The sequence below is a fragment of the Lepisosteus platostomus genome, unplaced genomic scaffold, assembly GCF_059453375.1.
Source record: "Lepisosteus platostomus isolate fLepPlt1 unplaced genomic scaffold, fLepPlt1.hap1 Scaffold_73_H1, whole genome shotgun sequence".
Classification (NCBI taxonomy): domain Eukaryota; kingdom Metazoa; phylum Chordata; class Actinopteri; order Semionotiformes; family Lepisosteidae; genus Lepisosteus; species Lepisosteus platostomus.
The window spans coordinates 19,475-33,690 of record NW_028291685.1 but is presented as its reverse complement, the minus strand read 5'-3'; the positions used below and the strand labels follow the sequence as shown (position 1 = coordinate 33,690).

Below are 14,216 nucleotides of genomic sequence, written 5' to 3'. Positions count from 1 at the left end.
CGCTAGGCGAATCCCCAATCCCCTTTTGTGCGTGGCGACAAAAGAAGTCTGTTTTCGCCCGGTTTCAAACCGGGGACCTTTCGCGTGTGAGGCGAACGTGATAACCACTACACTACGGAAACGGTGGTAAGACATGCCCAGCGGCCCAGTGCTGAGCTTCGCCAATGCGATTCAGCTGCTTCCAGTGCCTTTATTGGAGTGCGCTGATGGACCGTGCTCTCTCTCCAGAGACCAGCACGCCTGTCATGGACGGAGCAGGAAAGGCGGCGTCACATTCTACAGCCCTCTCCACGCAATCGACGAAATCGGGCTGCTGACGTGGAGAAAATCGCCTCTCCAGAAAGTGCAAATATCATCTTGGAGAGTATAGATCCTATTGCCGAAGGTCAGCCCTGTCTACCAGAGTAACCCTCCCACCTCCTGCAGCGATGGTCAGCTCGTCTCACACGCGAGAAGTTTCGGCTGGAAACAAGCGCCCCCTCTTCTCGCACGTTTTGCACGTTGAGTAGTTTTAATGCGGCTCCTTCGTACACGGCGCTGATCTTTTGGAAAGCAGGAGGCAAAATTGACACGTTCCCATACCGGGAGTCGAACCCGGGCCGCCTGGGTGAAAACCAGGAATCCTAACCGCTAGACCATATGGGAGTGCACAACCCTGCTGTTCCGGGCATCATGCAAGCAAACTACATAAATATGAGAAAACACGCAAGAGAGTTGTCACTCAGAGTGTCGAAGGGTCGATGTATACTGGGGCTCAGTTGAAATGCAACGTCAGGACTTTCCCGAATTATGTCACACGAAGAGAGCACAGCCTTTTCCGCCCTGCCACGTGTGTATCGGTAACTCGCCGTGATCGTATAGTGGTCAGTACTTTGCGTTGTGGCCGCAACAACCCTGGTTCAAATCTGGGTCACGGCAGAATAGGGGCGTCTGCTTTTACTACTTGCATGAATGAAGGCAAAAAAAAGCCAATCGATGTGAACGAACGGCGCTTTACAGAGGAGTACTGCCTGACTGGATCGTTGATGAACGACAGAGGCCACTCCGACCTCTTCTCGGGTTTCTTCAATGACTTACTAAGGATCTTCTTCACATTCGCCCATGCAGGGGAAGCCAGTTACACCAAAGCAAACGCAGGAAAGTGCATTTCATGCAGAGACCAGGAGGGACCTGTTTACACCAAGAGTGGTCGGAGTATGGAACAATGCGCCCAGCCCTGTTGCTGGAGTCGATTCTTGATTAGATTTTGGGCTCACTAAGAGGCCCCCGCTGGGTACTAATCTTTCTGTTGTTCTCGCAGGTGTTGCGCTGCTTTTGAGCCGACAGCTCGTCTTGGTCTGTCGGGACAGCCCAATTGCAAATGATCGGCTCCAGGTACAGAAAAAACGTGCGTTTGGTACAAGAGTGCATGAACGCACCGGAAATACATTGGGAACAAATGACTGGTGGTTCAAGACCTCTGTGAAGTGCAGGAGCGTGCAAGAAGAGGCTGTTTGCACCCAGTCTCGAACCTGGGACCTTTCGCATGATAGGCAAACATGATAACCACTACACTACGGAAACTTGTACGGTTTGTTGCTGGTGTATCGCTTGCGTTTCGGGCTGAGAAAGGGACGCGTCATTTTAGGCAGGGGGCGCTGGAGAGAGGAACAAAGGGAGCGATGAAACAAAATGCCGAAACCCGGGATCGAGCCAGGGACCTTTAGAACATACTCTCACGAATCGTTAGAATATGTGCGTTTGATCATCAATTGCGTAACAACCACATTCGTTCGACTTGAGCCATCAAGCTCATAGTTTTCAAATCTTGAAAGCTGTCATTGAGCACATCATAGTCTGCAGTACGCCCCGTAACTTGCGTACTTCAACAGAAAGAAGAGCAGACAGCTCCATAAATATGCGAGGCGCAGAGAGTGCAAGGCGAGCCGCACACGTTTCGGTGGCTGAGAGAGGGCAGTTTTTGCTTCTGCATTTCCCAAGTAAGGACGCATGACAACAAGCGATTGCGGTGCTCATTTACGACATAGTGGTGATGAGTTTTCAGTACGTGTTCTTTTGAACGAGCAATGAGGTTGCTGCCTTGGACAGCTGACTGCACGCTCTCATTGTGCCACGTGATGAGTATTCACCAGGCTCGTTCAGTCATTAGTCACATTCCATCGTTTGCCATAAGCAGATGCTGCAAGGTGATGTGGATATCAGTTCTCAGTCTTGTGGACGAGGACAAAAAGAGCACACAAGGGCTCAGCCGGGAGTTGAACCCGGGACCTCCCACACCCTAAGCGAGAATCATACCCCTAAACCAATGAGCCACGGCAGCACTTTCTATTTTATCCTGTCAGCGAGCTTGAGGACGGGGGAGAGGCGTCATTCGCTCGTCCAGTCAGACCTTTAGCTTGCATGGTACAGCGCTCGCTTTGCATGCGAGAGGTAGCGGGATCGTTTCCCACGTCCTCCAGGTGTGTGCTTAGAGCTTGATGTGCCGAAAGGTGTCCTTTAGCCTGTGGTCACACCTTGCATGGAGAGCGTCATGCAGCTGTCAATCATTTCGCAGCCACGCCCCCTCTTCATCTTCTCTCTGCCTTAAGCGTCTCCGCCACTCTCTCTTGACATTTCATGTCAGCATGTCAGAAGTCCGAGTGACGTTTTTAATGGCTGAGTGAGGGCACGATGCTGAAGCAGAGAGGCCACTTCAGCCAGAGAGACTTGTGCTAGGTGAGATCTGAAAAACGGACTCGCAACAGAAACAGACCAAAAAAGTATCGGTGAGATCAAAAGGCAAATGCAACATCCAGCAGAGGGCGTCTGAAGATTAGGGAACGGGCGACTGAAATCCATATGAGGCAAACTTTCCGGCTGTGCACTGCAGCTGGCCTCGTTGGCGTAGTTGGTAGCGCGTCAGTCTCTTTATCTGAAGGTCCTGAGTTTGATCCTCACACGGGGCATGGCTGCTTGCTCTTTTCAAACACTTGCGGCAACTGTTCGCTCATAACCACGTCTGGAATGCGTGACCTTTACACGGGGGAGAAGCAATGCCGCATCCCTTTTCTAAAGAACATTCATATTCAGAAATAAGTCAAGAAATTTGCCATTACTTTTGCTGTCAGCCTGCCCATGTTGCCAAAGAAAGATTCACTCGGCGTCAACATGACAGAACAGCGATCACTTGAAAACACTGTTCCACACTCCGTAAGCAAGAACTTCAGTGTTTGCAGTCACCCGATATGCCGATAGTCAAAGGAGCACAAAACACGAAGCGTCAAAAGACAAGATGAGTTGATGGAAAGACCGTTGAATTGATGAGCACAAAAGTTCAGCTCGTACAATAGGCAACGAAGGTCCCGGCGTCATCATCGCACTTGAAAGGACTGCCTTGCAGACTAAGGGCAGTGGGAGGTTGCTGTTTTGAGATGGAGGCATTGGGATGGTGGGCCGAGATCTATTCTTCTTAAGGAATTCTTCATCGTGAAAGATCGGTCCACAGATCATCCAAAGAACTTACAAATTTTTGGGACTCAGGGAATCACGTCTTGAAAATACGGCTTGGACGCGTAACGGCATTCTATCCAACTATCCAACTGCAGGACTTGAGGGTTTTTTGTGCTTTGTTCTGTTTTCGTTGACATCGCATTCGTAAGAGCGTCAAAAAAAGGCAATTCCAGCATCTAACACGAATAAAAGGGCTATTGAAACTGCAGGGCTGCGCAGCTTCTAAAATCCTTGCACACAATTCTCCGTTATTGTTACTTCCTTCTTTCTGTCTAACAAAGTTCCCTTTTCCTGACCGGACAGGGAGACTATCATTCCAACTTGAAGCCAGCCTTAAGTTCTCCGAGGCGCATTTGTCTGCTAGCATGCATTTTGTGAAATTTTTTTTTGTTGTTGTTAAACCAAAAGCGACTTTGAAAAAGGTTTCCACCGCTGCCCGGCACTCTATGTTAGACTGTATCAAGAAAGCAGCGTGCGCTGCAGCCGTGGCCGAGTGGTTAGGGCGATGGATTAGAAAGTCGTCAGGGTCTCCCCGCGAAGCTTCGAGTCCTGCCCCCTACGGTGTCGTCGTGTGTCTGCGCAACAAAGGAAAAGCACCCATTTCGCTCTTCCCGTGACTTTTAAAACACGAATGATCTGGATTTCTACATGAATGGCTCTTAAAATGTGATCTGATCTTCATCTGACGCATAATAATAAATAAAGACAGTCTTGTTTAACAAACAACACACAACATTTTACATTGTCAATTCAGTTCAAATCAATGTATTTCTATATAGCGCCTTTCACAACAAGGTTGTCCCAAGGCACTTAACAATGCAAGTTGTTAAGAGCCTTGTGTCTAATATGCCGCCTAGGTTACGTGCTGTCTCTTTGAGGCAAATGTTTAAATCCTCTGAGTTAAGTGCTGAAGTTATAGTAGTCCTATCAGTATTGTTGCCTCCGATCAACAGATCCTCAGTTTTCTCAGAGTTGAGTAACAAAAAGTTTTCACACATCCAAGTCTTTCCTTCATTAATGCATTTAACTAAAGTGATAATAGAAGAGTTGTCATTTGGTGTAAACAAAATGTTTATTTGAGTGTCATCAGCATATGAATGAAAGTTCATATTATTTTTTCGTATTATCCTACCTAGCAGCAGCATGTAGAGAGAGAGAGCAATATTGGTCCCGGCACTGATCCGTCTGGTACCCCAAATTGAACTGGTGACGTTGATGAAGCAGTACAATTATTAGATATTTGAACATAATGAAAACGATGAGTAAAATGTGAAGTAAACCACTGAAGGACGGTTCCAGATAAGCCAACCTCAAACTCAAGCCTGTGTAACAAAACAGAGAGGTCAACCGTGTCAAAGGCAGCTCTAAGATCTAGAAGCACAAGCACTGTTGCATTCCCCGCATCAGTAGCTAAGAGAATATAATTTACGACTCTCGTTAATGCAGTTTCAGAAACCAGACTGAAATTTCTCAATTATATTATTTGAATCCAGATACGATTGACGTTGGGCAACAACTATTCTCTCAAGACTTTTAGATTGAAATGGGACCTTTGAGACAGGCCTGTAGTTGTTAAGAACTTGTGGATCCAAATTTGACTTCTTAAGGAGCGGTCTAACAACCGCTACCTTAAATTGATCAGGTACAACGCCTGACGCAAGCGATGCATTCATCATACTAATTATAGGTCCTGCCAGTCCTTCGAGGGAATCTTTGACTAGCTGAGTGGGGATGGGATCTAGCGAACAGGTGGTTGACTTTGTCTTACGTCTGTGTTCATGAGTCCACCATAAGAAGAAATCTGAACAGGAGTGGTGATCATCCGAGGTCACCACGGAGGAAACCACTGCTCTCCCCAACAAAAAAACCACCACTGCCCCTCTCAAGTTTGCTAAAGACCACATGGATGTTCCACAGCAACTCCTGGAACAATGTTCTGTGGACAGACGTGACAAAAGTTGAACTTGTTGGTAAATGTGCACAGCGTTATGTTTGGAGATAACAAAACACTGCATACCAACTCCAAAACCTCATCCCACCTGGGAAGCATGGCGGAGGCTGTACGGCTTGCAATCATCGAGGGACCGATGAATTCCAAGATGTATCAGGAAATTCTACAGCAGAATGTCAGGGTGTCTGCCTGTGATCTGAAACTCGAAAGACGCTGGGTCATGCAACATGACAAAAACAAAGGAGTACATCAACAACAGAGTGGCTGAAACAGAAGAAATTCCGTATTTTGGGATGGCCAAGTAAGAGTCCTGACCCCAATCCCATTGAAGTGCTGTGGCATGATCTGAAGCAGGCCGTTCAGCGCAAGACATCCCAAAAATATACATGAACTGAAACAGTTTTGCATAGAGGAATAGGCCAAAATGCCTCCTGACCGCTGCTCAGGTCTGACCAGCCGCTACAGAAAGTGGGGGTTGAGGTTTTTGTCAATAAAGGAGGTTCCACTAGCTCCTTAATATAAGGGTTCACGTACTTTTTCCATCAATGACCTTGATTGTTTAAAACATTTATTAAAACAGCAATGTCAAATGTTGGGCGTGTGTTGTTTGTTAAATCAGACTCTCTTTATTGATTATTATGACTTAGATAAAGATGAAATCACATGTTAGGAGCCATTCATGCAGAAATCCACGTCATTCCGAAGGGCTGTTTACAAAAGTTTTTCTCCCAACTGTATGTGAGAGAAAAGCAGAGACGCTCACTGAGTAAGGTGGGGTTGCAGCTTCGCAAATTGCAAGGACATTTGTACTCTCAAAAGGGGACAGGAGCACCCCAGATGGGACTCGAACCCACAATCCCTGGCTTAGAGTGCCAGTGCCTTAGCCATTAGGCCACTGCGCCACACTGGGTGAGGTTGATCACGCTGATGAAGAGCCAGTTTTTTTTTTCCTTTGCTTTTTCAAAGGGATCCCCAAAAATAAGGGAAGTTAGGCAGCAGAAGGTTTACTGTGACCTGAGAAGGACCGGCATCCAATCACGGTGGTACACACACACACGCTCTCACTCATCTGAGCTACACGGCTACCAAGATGATCTCAGGTGCGCCGAGCTGGTACGGAACATATTGAACTGATCGACGGCGAATTGTCTCTCAGACAGGCTTTTCACCTCTGAGCTCCCTGACTGACAGTGATCAGCTAGGTAGTGAAACAGTCAGCTGCTTCTAAGCCTTAAACAGCTGCATCTCGGCGCTTCCAAGGAGAGATGATTTGAAAGCCAAACATCGCCCATTGGGAACACCTTACTATCACTAGTTTAAGAGACTCTTAAGGTCTTGCAGAGGTGCCTGTCTAATAGCATGCGCTTTTCAAGCTATAGGTGTTTAGGCTGAGGCAGAATGCCTGTTAACAAAATGTTTTTCTAAAGGGGCCTCGCACTCTTTTCCAAGCAATGGTCACCATCCCCACCGAGTGTCACAATGTAGTCATGTCCTAGGACGTCACCTGTTAGTCTCCATTTGTCTGCCACCAACACTTTAGGTTACGGGGTCACAACCGCACCCCGGAGAGCAGAGGAGCCGTTGGCGCTCTGGTGGCGCAGATTGGGCTGAAGGTGGGGCGCTTGAATCTCGCTGTTGGAGGCCGTCTGAAACTGACCCAAGCCTTTCCCTTGAATTAAATGTAAATAAGATATGAACCCCAGATGCACATGGAATCAATCACGTGTTTCCTTTGAGCCGTTTCAAAGACTGCTCCAGAGTTTACCTTGCACAGATGCGCAAAGATTAATGATGGGGGTGCATGCTTCCAGGCGCCTTACAACTGTAGGGACTGATTAGAGACAATTCGTAGCGTGTGTTCGTTTCCATATACGCCCCGTGTTGCAATGGTAGGATGAAGTCAAATACGGCTTGGACGTGTAACGGCATTCTATCCAACTGCAGGACTTGAGGGTTTTTTTGTGCTTTGTTCTGTTTTCGTTGACATCGCATTCGTAAGAGCGTCAAAAAAAGGCAATTCCAGCATCTAACACGAATAAAAGGGCTATTGAAACTGCAGGGCTGCGCAGCTTCTAAAATCCTTGCACACAATTCTCCGTTATTGTTACTTCCTTCTTTCTGTCTAACAAAGTTCCCTTTTCCTAACCGGACGGGGAGACTTTATCATTCCAACTTGAAGCCAGCCTTAAGTCCTCTGAGGCGCATTTGTCTGCTAGCATGCTTTTGTGAAAGTTCAAATTTGGACAAACACAATCTGTGGCGTTTAGCGTGACATAGTCTTGCAGGCATCGTGCTGTCTCACTGCAATACTATACCGCTGGAGGAAACAGTCCATCTGGCCATGAAACTCATTTGAACGTCTAGCTACAGCAACTAACAATATCATGATTTATTCAGGATGTGTGGAATCAGCACGTCCCGGAGACAGCTTCCGAAATCGTGAGCATTCTCTGGTGGTGTCCTGCAGGGCGCCTGTGGGCGTGTGTTGGTGGTATAGTGGTGAGCATGCAAAAGCCACCGCATTGGCCAGGAATCGAACCCGAGCCTCTTACTTGGCAGGCAAGAATTCTTCCACTGAACCACCAATGCTCAATACCTGTACCTTCAAAAAAGACGCTTTTTTGGTGCTCTGTTCAAAAAGCGTCGACATCTGTTTCCAGCTGCAAAATGCCATCCGCGGACGCTGAAGAATTTATTTATTTAGACACCGCTCAGAATCCCCTGTAAGATTCTCCCTCAGTTCCTTTGAGCAGTGTTTTACCTCTTTCAAAAGGCTTCACTTTCCTAGTCACATTCCAAGGCTCATCGAACCCGGGCTGTTTCCTCCAGCGGTATAGTATTGCAGTGAGACAGCACGATGCCTGCAAGACTATGTCACGCTAAACGCCACAGATTGTGTTTGTCCGTTCGTGTCAGTCGTCCTGCAGCCACGGGAAGTGGGACACAAACATGCTGCAATGCTTTCAAGACGTTAGGATTTGTTTGTGTAACATCCGAGAAGAGTACTTGTGGCTTGAATGTGAACTGTACGTGCCCGCCCCCTTTCCTCTGTAGTGCATGAGTTCCTCCCGGCACGCCCTTCGTCATTGTTCTGTCATCTTGTATTTAAAGGCTTGTATTTCTGCTGCTGAAAATAAGCAACGGTTTTCTCACAACGCCCTTTGTTCCCAACGGAGCCCTTGTCTGTCATGAAATTCTTCAAAACCTCAAGCTAGAAGAAGAAGACGACAAATATGAAGCGTTACCGCAACGACATGCCATGAGACGATCGATAACGATTTCCATAGGATCCCCGCGGTTGCCTGGCAACCGTCAGCTTTGCGCAGTGGCAGTATCGTAGCCTGTGAGGTTTAGCCGAGGCGCGATTATTGCTAGTTGAAAACTTTTCCCAATACCCCGCTTCCGCCGGTTTGCAATACAATCGGCGAAAGCAATTTTGACAGTCTCGTCAGAGACTGAGCAAGGTGTTTAAAGACAGATTTGGTCATGGTGACATCATGGTAGAAAGAAACGAGCTTGTTACGTCTCAACAGAAACGCTCTTTAGCTCTTTCAGCGTTATGCAGAGAACAGCGTCTGTCGAGATCACTTTTGAGTCAGCGCGAAACGCCGTGTGCTGTCAGTTTGATTTCATATTGTTCGTAGCGGCGCCCGGCTTTTGTCTGTCAAACGTTAGGTTGCGCTTCTTCATGCTGCATCGTCGGCATGAGTGGAGCTTTTTAAACGTCTGTACTTACTGCGCCCCATAAGAAATGGTTTGTCCCCGTTCAAAAGAGATTGTGCGATGTCCTGCAGCGTTCGCAAAGCAAACCTTTGACAGTTTGAAAAGAGGAATTTATTCTGCTTCCTGTGCGTGCAGTAGTTACAAAGTTGAACGTCTTTACACGATGTGCTGCAGTTTTCAGTGGGCGGGCTTTGTCAGATGGCTTGGAAAAACGCACTGAGGCATCATGAGCAGTGTCCGGCATGTTTTCTGTGTATAGCTGTCTTTTAACGCATACAGAATTCATTCGAAATCATTGATTTCTCCTATTAACAAGGGTCCCTTTTTGAACCTGCCAGAAGCATTCTTTCAATGTAACAGATTTACTCCAGGGAAAGGCAGCATGAAGATTCTCCTTCAATTCCGTTTTGCTCTTTCAAAAGGCTTCGCTTTGCTAGTCACAATCCAAGGCTCATGATAGCATTTGGAACCAATCGCCACTGCGTTGGCCGGGAATCGAACCCGGGTCAACTGCTTGGAAGGCAGCTATGCTCACCACTATACCACCAACGCACGCCCACAGGCGCCCTGCAGGACACCACCAGAGAATGCTCACGATTTCGGAAGCTGTCTCCGGGACGTGCTGATTCCACACATCCTGAATAAATCATGATATTGTTAGTTGCTGTAGCTAGACGTTCAAATGAGTTTCATGGCCAGATGGACTGTTTCCTCCAGCGGTATAGTATTGCAGTGAGACAGCACGATGCCTGCAAGACTATGTCACGCTAAACGCCACAGATTGTGTTTGTCCGTTCGTGTCAGTCGTCCTGCAGCCACGGGAAGTGGGACACAAACATGCTGCAATGCTTTCAAGACGTTAGGATTTGTTTGTGTAACATCCGAGAAGAGTACTTGTGGCTTGAATGTGAACTGTACGTGCCCGCCCCCTTTCCTCTGTAGTGCATGAGTTCCTCCCGGCACGCCCTTCGTCATTGTTCTGTCATCTTGTATTTAAAGGCTTGTATTTCTGCTGCTGAAAATAAGCAACGGTTTTCTCACAACGCCCTTTGTTCCCAACGGAGCCCTTGTCTGTCATGAAATTCTTCAAAACCTCAAGCTAGAAGAAGAAGACGACAAATATGAAGCGTTACCGCAACGACATGCCATGAGACGATCGATAACGATTTCCATAGGATCCCCGCGGTTGCCTGGCAACCGTCAGCTTTGCGCAGTGGCAGTATCGTAGCCTGTGAGGTTTAGCCGAGGCGCGATTATTGCTAGTTGAAAACTTTTCCCAATACCCCGCTTCCGCCGGTTTGCAATACAATCGGCGAAAGCAATTTTTGACAGTCTCGTCAGAGACTGAGCAAGGTGTTTAAAGACAGATTTGGTCATGGTGACATCATGGTAGAAAGAAACGAGCTTGTTACGTCTCAACAGAAACGCTCTTTAGCTCTTTCAGCGTTATGCAGAGAACAGCGTCTGTCGAGATCACTTTTGAGTCAGCGCGAAACGCCGTGTGCTGTCAGTTTGATTTCATATTGTTCGTAGCGGCGCCCGGCTTTTGTCTGTCAAACGTTAGGTTGCGCTTCTTCATGCTGCATCGTCGGCATGAGTGGAGCTTTTTAAACGTCTGTACTTACTGCGCCCCATAAGAAATGGTTTGTCCCCGTTCAAAAGAGATTGTGCGATGTCCTGCAGCGTTCGCAAAGCAAACCTTTGACAGTTTGAAAAGAGGAATTTATTCTGCTTCCTGTGCGTGCAGTAGTTACAAAGTTGAACGTCTTTACACGATGTGCTGCAGTTTTCAGTGGGCGGGCTTTGTCAGATGGCTTGGAAAAACGCACTGAGGCATCGTGAGCAGTGTCCGGCATGTTTTCTGTGTATAGCTGTCTTTTAACGCATACAGAATTCATTCGAAATCATTGATTTCTCCTATTAACAAGGGTCCCTTTTTGAACCTGCCAGAAGCATTCTTTCAATGTAACAGATTTACTCCAGGGAAAGGCAGCATGAAGATTCTCCTTCAATTCCGTTTTGCTCTTTCAAAAGGCTTCGCTTTGCTAGTCACAATCCAAGGCTCATGATAGCATTTGGAACCAATCGCCACTGCGTTGGCCGGGAATCGAACCCGGGTCAACTGCTTGGAAGGCAGCTATGCTCACCACTATACCACCAACGCACGCCCACAGGCGCCCTGCAGGACACCACCAGAGAATGCTCACGATTTCGGAAGCTGTCTCCGGGACGTGCTGATTCCACACATCCTGAATAAATCATGATATTGTTAGTTGCTGTAGCTAGACGTTCAAATGAGTTTCATGGCCAGATGGACTGTTTCCTCCAGCGGTATAGTATTGCAGTGAGACAGCACGATGCCTGCAAGACTATGTCACGCTAAACGCCACAGATTGTGTTTGTCCGTTCGTGTCAGTCGTCCTGCAGCCACGGGAAGTGGGACACAAACATGCTGCAATGCTTTCAAGACGTTAGGATTTGTTTGTGTAACATCCGAGAAGAGTACTTGTGGCTTGAATGTGAACTGTACGTGCCCGCCCCCTTTCCTCTGTAGTGCATGAGTTCCTCCCGGCACGCCCTTCGTCATTGTTCTGTCATCTTGTATTTAAAGGCTTGTATTTCTGCTGCTGAAAATAAGCAACGGTTTTCTCACAACGCCCTTTGTTCCCAACGGAGCCCTTGTCTGTCATGAAATTCTTCAAAACCTCAAGCTAGAAGAAGAAGACGACAAATATGAAGCGTTACCGCAACGACATGCCATGAGACGATCGATAACGATTTCCATAGGATCCCCGCGGTTGCCTGGCAACCGTCAGCTTTGCGCAGTGGCAGTATCGTAGCCTGTGAGGTTTAGCCGAGGCGCGATTATTGCTAGTTGAAAACTTTTCCCAATACCCCGCTTCCGCCGGTTTGCAATACAATCGGCGAAAGCAATTTTTGACAGTCTCGTCAGAGACTGAGCAAGGTGTTTAAAGACAGATTTGGTCATGGTGACATCATGGTAGAAAGAAACGAGCTTGTTACGTCTCAACAGAAACGCTCTTTAGCTCTTTCAGCGTTATGCAGAGAACAGCGTCTGTCGAGATCACTTTTGAGTCAGCGCGAAACGCCGTGTGCTGTCAGTTTGATTTCATATTGTTCGTAGCGGCGCCCGGCTTTTGTCTGTCAAACGTTAGGTTGCGCTTCTTCATGCTGCATCGTCGGCATGAGTGGAGCTTTTTAAACGTCTGTACTTACTGCGCCCCATAAGAAATGGTTTGTCCCCGTTCAAAAGAGATTGTGCGATGTCCTGCAGCGTTCGCAAAGCAAACCTTTGACAGTTTGAAAAGAGGAATTTATTCTGCTTCCTGTGCGTGCAGTAGTTACAAAGTTGAACGTCTTTACACGATGTGCTGCAGTTTTCAGTGGGCGGGCTTTGTCAGATGGCTTGGAAAAACGCACTGAGGCATCGTGAGCAGTGTCCGGCATGTTTTCTGTGTATAGCTGTCTTTTAACGCATACAGAATTCATTCGAAATCATTGATTTCTCCTATTAACAAGGGTCCCTTTTTGAACCTGCCAGAAGCATTCTTTCAATGTAACAGATTTACTCCGGGGAAAGGCAGCATGACATTGAAAGTAGCTCAAGCTTTCAGCACCCGTATCGGACTGCGTGTATGCAGACACCGCTCAGAATCCCCTGTAAGATTCTCCTTCAATTCCGTTTTGCTCTTTCAAAAGGCTTCGCTTTGCTAGTCACAATCCAAGGCTCATGACAGCATTTGGAACCAATCGCCACTGCGTTGGCCGGGAATCGAACCCGGGTCAACTGCTTGGAAGGCAGCTATGCTCACCACTATACCACCAACGCACGCCCACAGGCGCCCTGCAGGACACCACCAGAGAATGCTCACGATTTCGGAAGCTGTCTCCGGGACGTGCTGATTCCACACAACCTGAATAAATCATGATATTGTTAGTTGCTGTAGCTAGACGTTCAAATGAGTTTCATGGCCAGATGGACTGTTTCCTCCAGCGGTATAGTATTGCAGTGAGACAGCACGATGCCTGCAAGACTATGTCACGCTAAACGCCACAGATTGTGTTTGTCCGTTCGTGTCAGTCGTCCTGCAGCCACGGGAAGTGGGACACAAACATGCTGCAATGCTTTCAAGACGTTAGGATTTGTTTGTGTAACATCCGAGAAGAGTACTTGTGGCTTGAATGTGAACTGTACGTGCCCGCCCCCTTTCCTCTGTAGTGCATGAGTTCCTCCCGGCACGCCCTTCGTCATTGTTCTGTCATCTTGTATTTAAAGGCTTGTATTTCTGCTGCTGAAAATAAGCAACGGTTTTCTCACAACGCCCTTTGTTCCCAACGGAGCCCTTGTCTGTCATGAAATTCTTCAAAACCTCAAGCTAGAAGAAGAAGACGACAAATATGAAGCGTTACCGCAACGACATGCCATGAGACGATCGATAACGATTTCCATAGGATCCCCGCGGTTGCCTGGCAACCGTCAGCTTTGCGCAGTGGCAGTATCGTAGCCTGTGAGGTTTAGCCGAGGCGCGATTATTGCTAGTTGAAAACTTTTCCCAATACCCCGCTTCCGCCGGTTTGCAATACAATCGGCGAAAGCAATTTTTGACAGTCTCGTCAGAGACTGAGCAAGGTGTTTAAAGACAGATTTGGTCATGGTGACATCATGGTAGAAAGAAACGAGCTTGTTACGTCTCAACAGAAACGCTCTTTAGCTCTTTCAGCGTTATGCAGAGAACAGCGTCTGTCGAGATCACTTTTGAGTCAGCGCGAAACGCCGTGTGCTGTCAGTTTGATTTCATATTGTTCGTAGCGGCGCCCGGCTTTTGTCTGTCAAACGTTAGGTTGCGCTTCTTCATGCTGCATCGTCGGCATGAGTGGAGCTTTTTAAACGTCTGTACTTACTGCGCCCCATAAGAAATGGTTTGTCCCCGTTCAAAAGAGATTGTGCGATGTCCTGCAGCGTTCGCAAAGCAAACCTTTGACAGTTTGAAAAGAGGAATTTATTCTGCTTCCTGTGCGTGCAGTAGTTACA

The 14,216-nt window shown here is 47.5% G+C and overlaps 9 non-coding genes across 9 annotated transcripts; 5 read left to right on the top strand and 4 right to left on the bottom strand.

The window, feature by feature from the left end:
* Positions 1-573: 573 nt before the first annotated feature.
* Positions 574-645, bottom strand: trnae-uuc (transfer RNA glutamic acid (anticodon UUC)). Its single transcript has one exon. It is a non-coding gene; the product is annotated as a tRNA-Glu (tRNA).
* A 2,227-nt stretch (positions 646-2,872) lies between these two features.
* trnak-cuu (transfer RNA lysine (anticodon CUU)) lies at positions 2,873-2,945 on the top strand. The gene has a single exon. It is a non-coding gene; the product is annotated as a tRNA-Lys (tRNA).
* Positions 2,946-8,754: 5,809 nt separating this feature from the next.
* LOC148631793 (U4 spliceosomal RNA) lies at positions 8,755-8,895 on the top strand. Its single transcript, XR_015934575.1, has one exon. It is a non-coding gene; the product is annotated as a U4 spliceosomal RNA (small nuclear RNA).
* A 748-nt stretch (positions 8,896-9,643) lies between these two features.
* On the bottom strand, positions 9,644-9,715 carry trnag-ucc (transfer RNA glycine (anticodon UCC)). Its single transcript has one exon. It is a non-coding gene; the product is annotated as a tRNA-Gly (tRNA).
* Positions 9,716-10,365: 650 nt separating this feature from the next.
* LOC148631791 (U4 spliceosomal RNA) lies at positions 10,366-10,507 on the top strand. The gene has a single exon (XR_015934560.1). It is a non-coding gene; the product is annotated as a U4 spliceosomal RNA (small nuclear RNA).
* A 748-nt stretch (positions 10,508-11,255) lies between these two features.
* trnag-ucc (transfer RNA glycine (anticodon UCC)) lies at positions 11,256-11,327 on the bottom strand. Its single transcript has one exon. It is a non-coding gene; the product is annotated as a tRNA-Gly (tRNA).
* A 650-nt stretch (positions 11,328-11,977) lies between these two features.
* On the top strand, positions 11,978-12,119 carry LOC148631789 (U4 spliceosomal RNA). The gene has a single exon (XR_015934559.1). It is a non-coding gene; the product is annotated as a U4 spliceosomal RNA (small nuclear RNA).
* An 822-nt stretch (positions 12,120-12,941) lies between these two features.
* Positions 12,942-13,013, bottom strand: trnag-ucc (transfer RNA glycine (anticodon UCC)). Its single transcript has one exon. It is a non-coding gene; the product is annotated as a tRNA-Gly (tRNA).
* A 650-nt stretch (positions 13,014-13,663) lies between these two features.
* Positions 13,664-13,805, top strand: LOC148631787 (U4 spliceosomal RNA). Its single transcript, XR_015934558.1, has one exon. It is a non-coding gene; the product is annotated as a U4 spliceosomal RNA (small nuclear RNA).
* The last annotated feature ends 411 nt before the right edge of the window (positions 13,806-14,216 follow it).